This window comes from Mustela nigripes, chromosome 15 (assembly GCF_022355385.1).
Source record: "Mustela nigripes isolate SB6536 chromosome 15, MUSNIG.SB6536, whole genome shotgun sequence".
In the NCBI taxonomy this organism is placed as follows: Eukaryota; Metazoa; Chordata; class Mammalia; order Carnivora; family Mustelidae; genus Mustela; species Mustela nigripes.
This window is the reverse complement of record NC_081571.1, coordinates 23741096-23754306: the sequence shown is the minus strand read 5'-3', so window position 1 is coordinate 23754306 and position 13211 is coordinate 23741096. Positions and strand designations below refer to the sequence as shown.

General features: G+C 37.4%; 1 long non-coding RNA gene across 3 annotated transcripts in view; it reads left to right on the top strand.

Annotated features, from left to right (window-relative positions):
- The window catches only part of LOC132002452 (uncharacterized), a 40544-nt gene that overhangs the window by 61 nt on the left and 27272 nt on the right, over positions 1-13211 (top strand). For all 3 annotated transcript variants that reach the window (XR_009399899.1, XR_009399897.1, XR_009399898.1), the window contains exon 2: positions 6456-6491. This is a non-coding gene — a long non-coding RNA (uncharacterized LOC132002452). The remainder of the gene's footprint in view (positions 1-6455; positions 6492-13211) is intronic.

Genomic DNA, 13211 nt, shown 5'->3' with positions numbered 1-13211 from the left:
TATTATTATCGGTTTGCAGACCAGGAAAGCAAGGCTCAGAGACTTCTAAGAAATGTGCCTTAGGAGACACAGGTAGCAAGCACGTGGATGAGTCCCCATCTGTCAGATTCTGGAACTTGGGCCACTTTGTATCCCGCTGTGCCATGCAACCTGAACTCACACAGGCGTGGTTTCCCCCGCTCAACAACTCTGTGTGTGTGTGTGTGACAGAGAGAGAGAGAGAGAGAGAGAGAGAGAGAGAGATGTGTGTGCGGTGTGTGCGTGCGCGCGCCTCCGGCGTTCGGGATTATTTAAGTGTGTTGGAGCTCTACCTCCCGGTTCTAGGCTGCCTGTTGAGTCGGTGCTTTCATCCAGTCCAGTTTCTCTTACAGCCTCACTTGTTCTTAAACGTTTTGCTTTGTTTGGGGTAAATGGGCCAAATTGGTCATCACTTTGTGTGTGTGAGTGTGTGAGTGTGTTTGTGTGTATATTAAGGATGGTAAAAGGAACTGAAACTATCAAAGACGGGGTTCCACTGTGCAACACATTAATAAAATAATAGTAGATAGAGATCACGTACTGACTGTACTCTGGCGGGGCACGGTAGTAAATAAATGCTTTACGGACTGATCCTGTTTGCTGCTCAAAACAACCCCATTAAGAAGGTATTATCGTCATTTTACACATGAGGACACCCGAGACTCAGATTAAGAAGTTTGGCCCTAAATCTTATAACTAGTAAGTAGAAGCAAAAGACCTAGACAAATCCGTGCTTACCTTCAAAAACTGGACGCTAAGACAGGACAATAAATGATAATAAAATAGTATCTTAACACCTTCCTTAAAAACCTCTTTGAATCATTCATATGCTTGGGAGCGTTATCCTACCCGCCACCAGGCTAGTTAAGATGAAAATGAAAACAATACCACTGCCATTGATTCTAAATTATGACATTTTAAGTTTATTTTTGGTTACTTTTTTCCTGATTCCAAGTTAAAATACATTTTCTAAAGAATCCAACAATTTGAAATCTGGGGTCTTGCTACATTTTTTCCCAGTTTTTGTTGCAAAACTTGTGATGAACCTTAACTGTAGGAGTATATTAAAACACAGGAGGGTTAAAGAAGACTATGGATATTCAAAATGTCTGACGTACTAAGAGAGTAATTTGCATTACTTAAGTAGAATTAGGAAAGAACTGGGTTTTAGTAATTTGAGATTATCAAGAAGTAACATTGCAGAATAGTATTTTGTCTTACATCTATCTATCTGTATAGTACTTTTGTGCATTGGTTAGGTGTGTGGACTCTGGAACCAAACTGCCTGGTTTTGGAACTCAGTTCTGTTACTAACTAGCTTTGTGATCCTATGTGAGTTACTTTTTCTCACTTTGATCTTTTGAAAAGGAGTAACCATCTCATGAGGTTGTTGTAAGGAAGTTAATGAGCTAACATGTAGTAAAGGCATCTGAAAAGTGTTTGGTGTATTGGTAAATGTTATTGTGTGCCATTAACACTGATCATTTAAAATAGCTTCTTGTGTCTTAAAAAGTTTTAAGTTAGCGCCATTAGGAGTTAGGCTATTGTATTCAGAAGTCCCTTAAAGGGGCGCCTGGGTGGCTCAGTCCTTAAGCATCTGCCTTTGCCTCAGGGTCCTGGGATCAAGCCCCACATCAGACTCCCTGCTCAGCAGGAAGCCTGCTTCTCCCTCTCCCACCCCCTACCTGTGTTCCCTCTCTTGCTGGGCCTCTCTCTGTTAAATAAATAAATAAAATCTTTCTTTAAAAAAAACAACAACACAGAACAAAAGTCCCTTAAAATGACAAATCAGCCTGACAAATTATTTTTGCCAAATATGAGTAATGATTTCTGCCAGATGAGTAAGAATGTTAATTTGTCTTATCATTTCATAAGAGTATCATACGGAAATGGAATAGTTTTGCTTTTTCTAATTTTTAAAATTAAGGGGGGAGGGGAAAATCAGGCCAATCTAAAATATAAAGTAAAATATAAAGTAAAAACTGTCCAAATTTCTATCATCCAGACATAAATACATATTCTTTGCTCCTTAAAAATGTATCTGTGGTGGGGCGCCTGGGTGGCTCAGTGGGTTAAGCCGCTGCCTTCGGCTCGGGTCATGATCTCAGAGTCCTGGGATCGAGTCCCGCATCGGGCTCTCTGCTCAGCGGAGAGCCTGCTTCCCTCTCTCTCTCTGCCTGCCTCTCCATCTACTTGTGATTTCTCTCTGTCAAATAAATAAATAAAATCTTTAAAAAAAAAAAAAATGTATCTGTGGTGAGAATTGGCTAGAGGTAGTCTGGAATAAGTGGTATATTTGAGGAACTTACTTGCATGATTGTGCTTGAATTAAATGAACTGGTAAATTTTTTTTTTAAGATTTTTTAATTTATTTCTTTGACAGAGATAGATCACAAGTAGGCAGAGAGGCAGGCAGAGAGAGAGGGGGAAGCAGGCTTCAAGACCCTGAGATCGTGACCTGAGCCGAAGGCAGAGGCTTTAACCCACTGAGCCACCCAGGTGCCCCCAACTGGTAAATTTTTGATCTAGCCCCCTTTTAGATATAGTCTGTCAGGAGAATTCTAAAGTGATGATGTTGTTGGTAAGTAACATTTACTGAGTTCCTACTATGTGTCAGCTAAGCATGTATATGCATTTCCCCTTGAATTCAATCTGATAATAACACCTGAGGCTGGTGTAATCATCTCCATTTTGCAGACTGAAGTTTATATGGTGGTTACTTTTAGAAGATTTAAGCCCTGTTTTGTTTAAAATACTATTCAATAAACCAAAAACCCTTCATAAATCTTCTCAATTCACCAAAATGGGAGAAAACAAAATCAAGTAACATGGTTGCCATGCCTGAACAAAAAGCCCAGTTGGAAAAAATGTTTTGAAAATCCAGTTATATTTGACCACAAGGGGGTGCAAATAATTGAGCTGAATTTTAAAGGGAAAAAAAGTGCTTTTTACTTCAAATTATCAAATTCACAGGTAAAAAACTAGTAAGAATACCTCCTCCAAACTTTAATACTCCACATAGTTATGTACTTAATGAATAAGTCAGTTATTTAGGTACTCAATTAGGACAGAAGTTTTCCGCTCTTTCATCTTCAACATGGTGAAGAGTTCATCAGCCCTACCCCGACTCCTTACCCCATTTGTGTCTCTGCACACTCTACTTGTCATAACAATAGAACTGAAATTATAATTTAAAATCTGAGGTTTTACCTGGAGACTGGAATGCAATCACCAGCTCATGAATGGTAAATACGGGTAGAGTGGAGAACAGAGGTTTTGTAATTTCAATGCTTTCTTTCCTTCCTGCTGTTTCTAATGAGTAAGCTACAACTGATGAAATGTTGGCTTCAACATAGTAACTTATTTAGATAAAACTGTGAAAGCTATAGGTCTGTTCATCTTTTACAAAAGAATGAAGACTCTTGAAGAAAACATTTTGAACAGTAACTTGAAAACTTAGTATACATGGGAGAATGTTTTAAAGACAGTTTGTTTGGGCGCCGCGGTGGCTCAGTGGGTTAAACCTCTGCCTTTGGCTTGGGTCACGATCCCAGAGTCCTGGGATCAACCCCCACATAGGTCAGGCTCCCTGCTAGGTGGGGAGCCTGCTCCCCAGGCCCCTCCTCCCCCGCCCACCGCCTGCCTCTCTGCCTACTTGTGCTCTCTCTGTCAAACAAATAAATAAAATCTTAAAAAAAAAAAAAAAAAGACAGTTTGCTTTGATGGGTTTTAAAGTAACTTTTATTTTCTTACTGGTCTTGTTTCTCCAAGGTGGACTTAATTCTTTAAAAACCTTTTGACTTAGAAGTACTTAAAATTGGCTTGGTTGGTTAAGAGTCCCATTCATGATTTTGGCTAGGGTCATGATCTCAGGGATCCTGGGATCCAATGGGGAATCTACTTGAGATTCTCTCCTTTTGCCCCTCCCTCCACACTTGCACATGCTTGCTCTCTCTCTCTCTCTCAAATAAATAAATCTTTTAAAAAGGAAATAACTTAAAATTTATCAAAAAATACAAAAATTAAGATAGTTCAAAGAACTTCCTTATCATTTACTTGCTCTTGTGTAAGGTCCCTCTCTTACCACATACATGTATGCTTCCGTACATTTTTTTCTGAACCATTTGAGGTTAAGTTACATACATTTTGGCCTGTCACCCATGAATACTTAAGAGTATTTCCTACAAATTAGGGTTAGGGTTAAATTTACATTGAAATAATACTTCAGTCTACCACCATATTGTAGCTTGATCCTTACTAGCATTTCCCCCTCCAGTACAGGAGTCAGTCTGGGGTCAGGGAATACATTTAGATGTCATTACTCTTTAGCTACCTTTATTTTGGCACATTTCCAGCCTTTATCTTTTATGACCTTGACCTTTTTAAAGAATATAGCTTTTTACTCCATTGGACTTTTTCTTCTTCTTTTTTTTTTTAAGAGTTATTTATTTGGGAGAGCGGGGGGAGTGCCTGAGTGGGAGGAGGGGCAGAGGGAGAGGGAGAGAAGCAGACTCCCACTGAGCATGGAGCCCAAGGCTGATGATCTTACAACTCTGAGACCATGACCTGAGCTGGATTAACTGTGGGAGCCACCTGGGCATGCCTCCACCACTCTTTTTAACAAAACGTTCCTTATTTTGTTTTTGTCTGATGTTTCCTCATGATTAAAGTGGGGTTATATATACTCTCAACTGGAGTATTGCACAGGTGGTATTGTGTCCTGTGTAGTGTATCACTTCCAGAAGCACATGATCCATCTGTCCCTCCTTGGTGATACTACTTTGATCACCTGGTCCATATGTGGCCTGAATTTTCCATTGTATAGTTACTGTTTTGTTTTTTTTTTTCTTCCTGGTATTAAAAAAACAAATTGTGGGGAAAGATTTGAAGATACATCCTGCTCATCATCAAAATCCCCGTTTAAATTTAGCATTGATTATTGCTGATATAATTTTGCCATAATGATTGCAAAATGATTCAACAAATCTAATACTCTCTCCACATCTACCAAGTAGTCCACAGCATTCCACTGTGAACAAAGAGCCCTTTCTTGGGGCGCCTGGGTGGCTCAGTGGGTTAAAGCCTCTGCCTTCGGCTCAGGTCATGATCCCAGGGTCCTGGGATCTAGCCCCACATCAGGCCCTCTGTTCAGCACGGAGCCTGCTTCCCCCCTCTCTGTTTCTGCCTGCCTCTCTGCCTGCTTGTGATCTCTGTCAAGTAAATAAATAAAATCTTAAAAAAAAAAAAAAAGAGCCCTTTCTTCTGTTTATTGTCTGCATTAACTTATGAATTCCTATTTTTCCATTGTGTATTTATTTTTGTTTTCTTGAGTTCTAGCTTTAATTTTGTACACTTATTTATTTATTTATTTTAAAGATTTTATTTGTTTGACAGAGAGAGACAGCAATAGATGGAGTGGAGAGAGGGTGGAGTGGGAGAGGGAGAAGCAGGTTCCTGCAGAGCAGGGAGCCTGATGTGGGGCTCAATCCCAGGACCCTGGGATCATGACCTGAGCTGAAGGCAGATGCCCAATGACTGAGCCACCCTGGCGCCCCTGTACACTTTTTTAAAATCAGTCATTTGAAGCTAAGTTGTTATGTCATGACCTTTCACCTCTAAATATTTAAGTCTGTATTTAATTATTTTGGTATTTAAATAGTCCCAGATTAAGCTAGTGGGAGCACTTTTAGTTTGGGTACTGTGTCTTTGTGATATGCCTACATCATTTCTTTTTTTTTTTTTTTTTGGCACTTCCTTATTTTCTGGTATAATAAGATGTTCCATGTTCATCTTGTGCTTACTCTGCGCTAGCCCTGGAATTAGCCTTTTCTCTAAGGAGTCCTGTTTCCTGTTAGTACAGAATGGTATTAGAGACCAAGGATAGGTATGCTCATGCTAATGAAGTGTTTCTGCTTCTTGGATCTTTCATATGACTGCACTAAGAAATATATACATACATACAGAATATTTATATATACAAACAAAAACGTACATACAAACAAATGTGCATACACTTACATACATATATTAATGATATGGGCTTCATTATAATTATAACTGAGAAGACGCCATAGCAACATTTACAAAGTTCTTAATAAAGGCAACAAAATCACAATCCACACACAAGCCACTCATACAATTTTCATGTTCTCTTTTAGTCAGTGTCTATACATATAAATTTTAAAGGGTCATAGTGTGAAATCAGTTTTATCTTTTTCCACTCAACATGTTGTTAGCATCTGTGAGTTACTATATCATTTTATAATCTTCATTCTAAATTGCTCTGCTACATGTCATTCAGCAGATTCTACCACTCTTCTATTGCTGGACATTTAGGTTGTTTCCAGTATTTTGCTATTAAAAATAATTCTGAAGTGAACATTTTTATGCATATACCTTTTCTAACTGACTTTCTTATTTATTTGCTTATTTATTAGAAGATTTCCCAGAGGTGGGAATACCAGTTCCTGTAGGTAGGTATGTTTTGATGGGTTTGATATGTTTTGGCAAACACATTTAATCAAACAATTACCAAAGCCCAAACCAGGGTTGGATATATAGAGATGAAAAATAGGTAGTCCCTGCTGGGAAGAAACTGAAAGTCTAATGAAAGATAGAGAAATTCTCTAAAAATGACAATTAGAGAAATAATAGACAAAGAGTGTTTAAACCAGATTAGGAATAAGTGGCTCAGAAAAGCTTTTTAGGAGTAGAGCTATATCTTTTTTTATTGTTTTTTAAGATTTTATTTATTTATTTGACACAGAAAGAGGGATCACACGTAGGCAGAAAGGGAGAATTAGGCTCCCCACCAAGCAGAGAGCTTGATGTAGGGCTCGATCCCAGGACCCTGAGATCATGAACTGAGCTGAAGGCAGAAGCTTAACCCCCTGAACCACCCAGGTACCCCAGTAGAGCTGTATCTTGAGAGGTATCTTGATGGAACCTAAAGGGACTAAGGTTATTCGAGTGTGAAAGAGAGTAGACATAGGCCATAGAAAGCATTTTAAATATAATCATTTCATTGTAAGAAAACAGAAGTCAGGAAGAACCTGCATGTTCAAGAAAATTCAGGTAGTTTATATGATTTGTTGCTACATGACTTTGGAGGAGTTGAGGAGGTTTAGCCTAATCAAATGGATAGAGGTAACCGTGAAGGGTCTTGGATGTCACCTTTATAAAATGCACTTGAAAAATCTCAAACCAGTGAGTAAGATATTGGATGCTGGAGGAATGCTGGGGTGGCTCAGTTGGTTAAACGTATGCCTTCGGCTCCACTCATGTTCCCAGGGTCCTGGGATCAAGTCCTGCATTCGGCTCCTTGCTCAGCAGGGAGCCTGCTTCTCCCTCTGCCTGTCACTCACCTTAGTTGTGCTCTCTCTCTCTCTGTGACAAATAAATAAGTAAAATCTTAACAACAAAAACAGCAACAACAAAAAAACCCCCCAAAATCCAAGGATACTGAAGAATAGATGAAAAAATGTGAGAGTAATGGTTGAGTCCTTCAGAGGCTATTGTAGTTATCCAGTCTAGCAATAAAGAGTGCTTGAACTAAAGAAGTAGAAATGGGAGTGAAATCAAGTACAAAGGGATTGAATTTACTTAGTATTAATATGTAGGTATTTCCAGGTAACTAGCACAAAGTGTCAGGTATTGTTCAAGGTACGAGCATATTAGTCATGGCTCCTCCTGTTGTGGTATAGTCTCATGAGAGAAACAATGTTTAAGTTAATAGTTTTACAGATTACAACTGTGGTAAGTACTGTACCAGAAGAACACAGATGCATTGAAAGCATACACTATGGAGACCTAACACTGGAGGTTTAACTAAGGCCTTCCTAAGGTGGAACGGTTTAAGCTGAGACTTAGGAATTAGCTAGGCCAAAAAGAAAGGAAGAACATTCTAAGCAAAGAGAGAGTATATGTTAACATCCTGAGCAGGAAGGACTGGTAAATTCAATGCCCATGTGGCTAGAGCAGAGTAAGTAAAGATGGAAAAAGTTGGAAGGTAAGACTACAGAGAAGGTTTAGGAGGCTCTGTTTATGGAGAAGAGAGGAGGAGATATGTCATGGGACTCCTAGGTTTCTGGTGTGGGCACCTGAGTGGCAATGGATGCCATTTCCTGAGATACAGAAACTAGAACAGGTTTGATATATTGGTTTTGAGATGCCTGGTGGGTTAAGTACATCCTCCCATCTTTACTTACAGATAACTAGATAGCAGGATTGGATTTTGATTTACAAGTCTGGAATTTAGGAGAAAGGTCTGGTTTGCATGTTGTCTATAGATTTACTAGTTGACCAATTATAGATGGTCATTTAAACTATGGGCTTGGATGAGGTCACCAATGTATGTGGAGTTATAAAGAGGTTCAACACAGAATCCCAGAGAACATTGTCTGGTAGCTACACAAAAAATAAATACACAGGAAAAAATTCACTATTAATACAAAAGATACATGACAAACTGAAAAATATTTTTCAACTTATAAAGCAAATAATGGGTTAATATACTCAATGAACAAAGAGATAAGTCTATAAGAAAAATAGAACAATTAACAAATACACAGTTAACAAAAGAAGGAAAACAAATACATTAAAAATTTAATGAATATTTGAAAAAGCAAAACCTGAAAGTGAAAGTAATTTTAAGTTTTCACCATCTATCCCATTTTTATCGATTTACTTTTTTAAAATCAGTAATTGAGGACCTTGTTAAGAGACTGGAGGATGTTAAAAAAAAAAAAGAGAGACTGGAGGGTGTTGATGGACTGATGGATCACGTAATTCTTATAAATCTATTTTTTAAAGTATTTGTTTCTCTCGTTCATAAAAAATTAGATCCCAGTTGTTAGCATGACTTTAGTTGTAGAACTTGAGAGATGGAAAATCCAACTGGATGATCTTAAGGTATCCAGAAATATGGAAAATGAACTAAGTAGTGATGAAAATTAGCTATAATCTTAGTGGTACATGGAAGAATTAAGTTATGTGTAATTTGATTCTGGGTTATATGTCTGTAAGATCACCTCTTTTTGGGGCTCTGATAATTAATTTCAGTGCCTGGCATGGTAACTCTAACTTGCTTGAGTTGGCATTTTTTACCAGGAAGTCAGAGTTTTAGTCCCAAGAAGATACAAATTAAATGTAGAATGATTTAGCAAATCAGACATATCCTATTATAGCTTAGGTAGGAATGATCTATATACTTAAAGTTCTTGTAATGTTTAAGAAAATTAGGCTAATATAAATTTATTTCAATTAAAAATAGTATTATGAGTGAGTATTATGGAAGCAGTCAGAACAGATTCATACATTGCATTTTCAATTCTGATTTACGGTTAGAGAAGTATAAGGGGTTTTCTCCCCATATGAAGAACAGTTTTATTTATATAGTCTTGAGCACATATTATAAGGCTGATCTAAAATTCAATTACAGTTAATAATGGTTAATATTTATTGAAGAAGTATGAGTTCCCCTCACTCTCTTTACCAATAAGGATACCAGGAAAAGGATAAACCCACTGATTGCAGTTATCTACTTTCTAAAGAATTCGTGTGAACATGCTATGCTGTCTTTAGATGAAATATTGAATACAATGTTTTGGAATGTTGTTTTTAAAAATAATAGGTTTGGAGTCATAGAATCTTATAGTTAAAACATGTCCTTTACAACTGCTACCCATTTTCAAAGTACCCCATGCAGCTACTGAGAATAAATTTATTCCCATCTATGTGTGATAACCTTTTAAATATGACCACTATTGGGGCACTTGGCTGGCTCAGTTGGAGGAGTACAAGACCCTTGATCTCAGGGTTGTGAGTTCTACATGTTGGATGTAGAGATTACTAAAAAAATACAGAAGCTTAAAAACATAAATATAGGGGCACCGGGGTGGCTCAGTCATTAAGCCTCTGCCTTCTGCTCAGGTCTTGATCCCAGAGTCCTGGGATTGATCCCTCGTTGGGCTCCCTGCTCAGCGGGAGGCCTGCTTCTCCCTTGCCCATTCCCCTTGCTTGTGTTCCCTCTCTTGCTGTATTTCTCTCTGTCAAATAAATAAATAAAATATTTTAATAAATAAATAAATAAGATCACTATTATCTTCAACCATGAAGGCAACTGAATCCCTGCCCCCCAAACATCCTTATGATTTTAAACCCTTCACCATCTTGGCTTTCTTCCGGTTATGCACCATTTTATTAGGGCCCCTCTCAAAAAGTGACACACCCAGAACAGTAAATCATATACCATATATGGTCTGAAATACACCCAGTGTTAGTTAACTTTTTGTCCTAGCCATTAAAATGTTTGTATTTGGGAAACAGTTTAATCTCAGATAATAAAAAGGACTGGTAAATAATAGAAATGGATCTATTGATCCTTTATCAAAAGAAAATTGAAGGGTTTTAATATAATAAACTTCACATTGAGTAAAAACTTTTAAAAGTTGTAACTCATGACCTTCTCAGAGACTTTGTTGACTTGGGGCAAGCCTTGTCCTGAAAGTTGAGGACAATGAACCAGGAATCTATTATCATTCATTTCTTATTTATTTTTAGTAAACAGAAGTAAAATTGAGACCCTCTGGTCTCTAGGAGATACGATTATGTGTGATGAGTTCTCAATGTGTGATGAGTTCTCTATGACAGTTGAACTTCATGCTATATTTCAATTCTTCATGTGTAAAAAATTATTTCTTCCATGTAGCACAAATCTATAGGGAAATGAGAATAAAATGTAACACATTCTTTTCTGGCATAGAAATGCTTATGTGTTTAAAACAAATTAACTTTTTAAGGCAGCTCTGAAGAAGTAATTTATTTTAAATAGGTGAACAGTTTACACCTCTTGTGGGAACACTTTTTCCTCACTTTTCATCACAGGATTAGGCCCTGTGTTTTGAATTTAAGTCCTTTAATTTTTGCTGTTAACATGTAATTTACTTGATGACCCTATTCTATTAACTTTTGATCCACTGAGCCCAGGATGGTATATACAATACATATACATAATTTTAAGGAAACTATTAAAGAAAAATAAGTGGTTTGAAGTATCATACATACTAATTTTTTCCCCTTTTGGGAGAATGTATTTTATAAGCATAGGGTTTTCTATTTTTTTTTAGATTATTTATTTATTTATTTGACAGAGAGAAATCACAAGTAGTCGGAGAGGCAGGCAGAGAGAGAGAGAGGGAAGCAGGCTCCCTGCTGAGCAGAGAGCCTGATGCGGGACTCGATCCCAGGACCCTGAGATCATGACCTGAGCCGAAGGCAGCGGCTCAACCCACTGAGCCACCCAAGCGCCCCAGGGTTTTCTTTAACAATAAGATATTTATGCCATTAGCGAAACAACCAAAAGCTCATGTGACTTAACTGCAATATTTTTAATAAACTGGAAAACTACTAATATATTATGATGGATACAAAACTTTTCCTGACAAATTCTTTTTTTTTTTTTTTAAAGATTCTATTTATTTATTTGACAGAGATCACAAGTAGGCACACAGGCAGGCAGAGAGAAAGGAGGGGAAGCAGGCTCTCCACTGAGCAGAGAGCCCAGTGTGGGGCTCGATTCCAGGACTCTGGGATCATGACCTGAGCTGAAGGCAGAGGCTTTAACCCACTGAGCCACCCAGATGCCCCCTGACAAGAAATTCTTTTAGCATATGACCAAACCTAATAATCCTCCCCATTGACCTTTATTTATACACATACTTCCTTTAAAAGGAAAGGAATGTAAAATTGAAAGTTCCTAAAATTTAACCCTTTAGATATAAAAAATGTTAGTTAATACAGTTGTTAATTATGATAGAGTTCAAAGCTTCTTATAAATAACTTGATGTAAAAATACTTCTATTTGCCCTTGACACTAGACCTGTGGACTCACTTTTGAACATCCCCCCAGTTATAAAATACATGGGCATTAAACAATATTGAAAAAAATCAGGAATGATTTGCGAGGCATTGTTTCTGAAGGTCCCTTAACAATATCCTACTTTACTCTCTTTTCCCAACTGACAAAGGAAGACTCTGTCTTTTGTTTCTCGGTATTATTGAATTTTATTCATTTAGCATTATTATATATTATACTTGGTTTTTCTTCTTCAGGAAAATTGCAGTTTGTATCTTGTGGAATAGATGGTTCCATCTTCCAGGCATCAGAAAGCAAAGTGGAAAAGATTTGGGGAGGCAGTGGGACCCCTCTGTTCTACCTGTGCCACACTAACTTTACTACAAGGGTGGCTATGGGGGTGCGTTCACTTTCATAATTTTGGAAGCATGGATAGGTTGAGTGCTGTTTAAAACAGTAGAATAGGATATGAAAGGAAGCTCAGTTTATAGGGAAAACTTTGTTAGTTTATCTAATTCCTAATGTGATATATGTTTATAGGTATGTGTGTAGTATATGTTTTAAAGAAATTCTGGTGAACTAACAAGGTATAAAGTTATATCTTGTTATATAAACTTAATATGAATCCTACTATTTATTTAACTTTTAATATGCAGCTTAATGATTATTATGATTACCTTTAAGTGTGCCATGTTTACCTTATTCAAAAGTGAACAGATAGTAAAGCAGTAACTGCTGTGTGCTAAAAACTTTGGCATGGGGGAATGAACAAGATTTCTGATCTCTGGGAATAGTGGAGGCTATTTATGCTTCTGTGTAAGCCTTTATGGTTTGCTAATATGGTAACATGTTTGTAATTTCTTAATTTAAATACTAGGGGAAATGTAAAATGTGCTCTATTATTATCACATGTTATTATATATAATAATAATTACTTCTTAAGTAAATGGAAGTAGTTTCACATGGTTTCACAGTCATGGGGGCAAATAATAAGATTCTGGACTAGGGTAGTAATGGATGGGCTAGAGATAAGGAAGAATCTAGAATGACTTTCTAGTTCCTGTCTTGGCTGTAGAGTACAATAGGGGTAAAATTAACCAGGACAGAGGCAAATGGAGAAGAACAGGGATTTTGGCTTATGAGTATGTGTGTATAAGGATGTGGAATAGAAAACTGGGTAAGAGGAAGGTGATGAGAAACTCAATGAAGACATATTGAATATGGAAAATTGTCACTGGGATATCCATATAGGGAAGTTCAGTAGGGAGCTCAGCATGTGCATCTGAGGCTTGGGAGAAAGGTTGGAGCTTGAAGCAAATATCACTAAAAAGGTAGTAGT